Consider the following 5,255-nt stretch of genomic DNA (forward strand, 5'->3'; position numbering starts at 1 on the left):
AATATTACTTCTGCGAGCTGTATAAATGCACTGACATGGCAGCAACATTGTTTAGTGGAACTATAAAAAAGCTTTATATGTAATTTGTCTCACTGTTACATGAACACTATTACATGCATACTGTCGTGAAGTATCTTCAAATCGATGAAGACATTACAAGTGAGCGAAAGATAAGGGAGATTCTTACATCTGGACAAGAAGGAGAGCATTTTGTAGTCTGTTCCTTATAATACAACTATGTTAATAAAACTATCTTTATGGGTGAAAATCTTTTTGTTGTGTGTATCTTCGACTCAGCTTCCGCACTATATGGGAGGTTGTAAAAGTGTTGTTACATTCCATCGTAGGTCTTCTATAATATGCATTAACTATGTTTATTTGATATTAGACCGGGTCTGCGCGAACGCAGTCCCGACTACCAAAAATTATGCACCCGAGTTACCCACATTAGGGGTAATCGCAGGGGTCAGCCCAACCGAAGTGCAATGGAAGAGCCTCGTCCTGGAGGAACCGCCTTCATGATCACGGTATCCCCTGTGCCAGGTAAGTATGCTTTTGCGCGCAGAAACTCGCTCCTTTATGTCATACAGAGCGCATTACAACACTCGAGTGCATATCACTGCACACGTTATGTGTGGGCAGTTGTGCAATACATCGAGCCCAAAACGCTAGTAAACTGCTTATATTTTGCCACTAAACTCTCCCATATTTTCAGTGGCGTCATCAAAGCTCTTAAAGACGGCATTTGACGAAACGGCGCTTACACAGGCCGTAGCTGTTTGGTCTAATTGGGCCGCGTAGTTCCATTCAGCGACAGCAGATGGCTCCCATACCGAGGGATGCGCGCGCATCAGATATGAGCTGCTCCCAGCGTGCATTGTGGGCCCAGTTAGGTTAGAGTTCTGTCTTCGCCAAGCCAGACACATTGTGGTCCTTTCTTAGAAAGTAAATGAGGCGTTCTTTATTGCTGTGTATAACAAATAGATTGTACCTGTCCTTTCTGTATGACACAGCGTCGTATTCCACATCGTTTCCTTTTAGTTTTGCGACTAAAAGGGCACAAGTTGGCACAAACTTTAATGGTAGTAGCGTGCAAAGAGTAATTCTTTCGGATATTTCTTAAAATTCTGTTGAGACAACTGCTCCTGTCAACCAATCACGCTGATCGATGGCGAAAGGCAATGCACTGCTCGGATAAGAACGGAAAATTTTCTCGAAAACTTGTCACATTTGGTATGTTAATATGTAGAAAACTTTGACTAACATTTGCAGCAATACGCGGAAAAGAGTTATGTGTCAATTTTCTGTTGTTCACAATCATCCCGTGAAAGTCGACCTTGTCAATATTTAGAATTTATTTGCGAAAAGAATGTCTCTTTGGACGTGTTCTTATTACATATTTACTGTATGTATGTTTGTAGCCTACTGCGAGTGTTTGCACTGTCGATGTGTTGATGAACAGAAAAATTATCTTGCATACAATTAAGGTTTACCTTACCATACGCTATTGCAATAAAATAAGTGTATATACGGAACAAAACTGAGATGTTAGGAGTTTCAGTGTTCTGTAGTATGGTTCCATATGTAAGAAGTAAGATACTTTAAGACATAAACATCCTTAAGAGATAAACCAGCCAACTACCTCTTATGAAACGATTATTTCTATACTCCAAATCTGTGAAGAAAAGTAAAGACAATTTCATTTATATAAAACTTAACAGTATAGAAATTACATAGTATATTCATTTTCATGTTCACAACTATATTAATGTAAAACTAAAATTAATTATAAAATGTACAATTTAGTTTCCTTTCCTAGAGAAAACAATAAATAAACAATAGGGGCATTTCAGTTTAGAGCAAGCAAGGTTGACTGTAGGATAAATATGATGACCATGTGTTCACATTGCACTAATTAATAAGAATTATCCTGTGGTTCGTTGATTCTAGTCGAAAACGTCCTACACTGACAAAGTCAATTCCAATATTTTAACATGTCACCTCCTTCCCACTGCCTCTTCAGGAAGTGAAACAACCTGGGTATATTACTGATTAAATTAGCTAACCCAGAAACTAATAATTTTATGTGTGTATATGGATTTCTTCTCTTCACAGAGATTTAGATGATCCTAGACCTTCCAAGGTGGTGTTTAATTTGTTTTATGTAATGAGGTGCCCATCACCAGTAATCTTTTTAAGAGGGTAGGTGCAATTATGACACAGTAAAGTTATGGTACATTCTAGCTTTATTCCTCAGAAAATGTGAGAGGTAGTTGCATGAAGTAATATGCATACAGGAAGCGAGGAAGACATCCACTTGTGTAAATAAGTAGTTTGCAAATATCTTAAATAACAAGTAATAATCACCATGCTAAGATGTTGATTTTCATGGTTTTCTTGACAAACGCAGAAGAAATACAGTTTTTGTGTTTATTAAAATTGGATTTCATTGTTATAAAACATTAATAGAATATTCACTAGGTCGTCACTACACTCCATGTAGAAACGGATCGCCGGCTGGTGTGGACTTGCGGTTCTAGGCGCATCAGTCTGGAACCGCATGACGGCTATGGTTGCAGTTTCGAATCCTGCCTTGGGCATGGATGTGTGTGAATGTCCTTAGGTTAGTTAGGTTTAAGTAGTTCTAAGTTCTAGGGGACTGATGACCATAGATGTTAAGTCCCATAGTGCTCAGAGCCATTTGAACCACTTTTGTTTTTTAGAAACTGATCTATAATGAGTTGAGTTACTTAAACCCTTTCTGTACCATTTCTACATGATGAAAAATTTATAACTTAAAATTTTTCAGTCTTCAACAGAAATTGTGATGTGTGTTGTAGACCATCATAAGTAGAATATCCTCTGAAAATTATTAGAAGATTCATGCATTAGACAGAAATTAATCACAGAGTCCAATTTGTAAATACGGGATATGATAAGAACAGCGTTAAAGTTTGTAAAATGCTTTAGTGTACCCTATGATGTCATCTATGAAGTAAAATTCCCTGGTTAATATTATATTCCATGAACTTATTGATTCTTTGCTTCATTCTGTGCTTTCAGTTTCTTTCCCATTTTCCTTGCCTCCTTGGTGAATCATTCTGAACATCTTTTTCTCTTTTTTGGTGAGTTTAACCATCACACGTATTCCCTTTTAAAAAACTGTATCGTATTTTGGTCCACAGGTATTTTAAGTCTGTTAGTTACTTTTAATTTGCCATTGATTCCATTGCTGAAAGTAGTCACAGAATCATAGGTTTATATTTGCACTATTCTTCTCCCAGAAAAGCAGACTCCTGACAAGTCTTCCAAATTTTGCAATTTAATGACTCAATCGTGTGAAACCATCCACACAAGTGAAACTGACAGTTAAGTTAGGAACTACATGATGAGGTGTGTGTGGAGTGTTCAGCCCACACACACCAACATACATATTTCTCTGTAAGAGACAGGAGGATTTTATCTTGTCATCTTCACTTGTGTAAGGCTAAAGAAATGAGGAATTATTTGGGACAAATTTTGTAAATTGCTTTTTTTGGAGCACACGTAACCGTGTACACCCTTTTAACTCAAGAGTATTTTACAAAGATATTTAAGTCTATACTAGTTGGAATTGCCCAAAGAGAAGCCATCAGCAATCAGAGAAGAATTACTCATCTTAATTCGCCATTTACCCTATGTATAACAAAACAGGCCTGATGCCTTGTACCTAATATAGATATACTTAATGGCATGGACAATTACAGACATTTATCCCACCACAGGAATTTGTTCAGCAAGTTAATCGTGTGTTGGACGAAGTTTCTTCAGAATTCTTGGTCTCAAATGGATTGCAACTTGGAGTAAACTTTTAAGACTTGAAGACATTAATGGTAGAACATGAGAATACATGAGTATATCTTCTTTTTGTTTCGCAAGTTCAGAAGGTTTGATGAAGAATGAGCAGTATACAGTTTCTCAGCAGGAAAGACACAGTGGTGTACTAGATCTGGACATTGGTTGACAAAGGATTAGAGACTGAAAACAGTTTTTGGTGTGTAGGAGCTACTTAACCATCAAAACTGTAAAAGTATTCATAGTAGAAAGAAGGTTGCTCAGTGCAAATGTACAATAAGTCGATTAAATCGTGTATTCTAGATCTACCCTTGTGAGGTAGTTCACTCTCACACTGAGCAGTGGGCAACCGGCTGACTCATGATGATATTATGATGTGGAATGGTAGGATGAGCGAGTGGAAGGCAGGGATGGGAGGGCTCAAAACAAGGCAACTTTGCAACGAGTCTTAGCTCTATGGCCGTTAATGTCATGTTCTATGGAGATCTATTGGTGGCTATTAATTAATTTATTTTATTTATTTATTTAAACTGGTAAGATTAGGGCCATCAGGCCCTCTCTTACATCTAACCAGGCATTCTACTTATTTTACAGTCATATGTTTTAGTAGGCATGTTAAACTACATCTAATACAAAAAGTGAGATAAACAATTAGAAAGTTACACCTCGAAAAATACACTATTGAAGAGATAGATTTTAGATAGGAGTGCTGGCAGCAGGGAGTATGAGGGAGACTCATGGTGAAGGGAGGAGAAGAATAGAGAGGAAAATATAAAGCAAAAGAGGACTGCGTGGCTAACAGAGATAGATGAAGAGGAAGGCATCTCAGGAGCAAGATAGGAGACGCTAGTTTTGCTATTTGACAGATGAGAGGATTGGCCTTGCACATTAATTTTGTGGAGAATTTTATGCGGATGATAGTAGGAAATGCTTCAACTTCTTCTTAAAAGCAACAGGAGATTGAATTTTCCTCAAGGTAAGGGGCAGTTTGTTCCAGAGGCGGACAGCGGCAACTGAGAAGGAGTTTGCAAAAGTTTTTGTTTTGTGAGTGGGCACAGTTAGGATACCAGATAAGAGTGACCTCGTGTTTAGATTATGATGGCATGACAGGTTTTTAATCTCTGAAGCTAGGTACTGGGGTGCTTGTGGGACGCATAATGTGGCAAATTTATTTCCTAACACTGGTTTAATAATGAGAAATGGAAATGAAATGAAACATATCTTAATAGTTTTGTGTAGTGGCGATAAGACAGAGCAGCTAAGGGCGAAAAATGATGTTTCTTACGAACCATGCAGCATTATGATGATTGCCATTTTAGGACGACACTCCTCAATTTGATGGAACCATGCTGTAAACATCAAGGCCAATATTATAAAAAAAGGATTATGTAATTAATATGTGCTGCAGAATTATGACACTT

General features: G+C 37.6%; 1 non-coding gene across 1 annotated transcript; it reads right to left on the reverse strand.

The window, feature by feature from the left end:
* Positions 1-388: 388 nt before the first annotated feature.
* Positions 389-551, reverse strand: LOC126356816 (U1 spliceosomal RNA). The gene has a single exon (XR_007565840.1). It is a non-coding gene; the product is annotated as a U1 spliceosomal RNA (small nuclear RNA).
* Positions 552-5,255: the final 4,704 nt, after the last annotated feature.

Source organism: Schistocerca gregaria, chromosome 3 (genome assembly GCF_023897955.1).
Source record: "Schistocerca gregaria isolate iqSchGreg1 chromosome 3, iqSchGreg1.2, whole genome shotgun sequence".
NCBI lineage: Eukaryota > Metazoa > Arthropoda > Insecta > Orthoptera > Acrididae > Schistocerca > Schistocerca gregaria.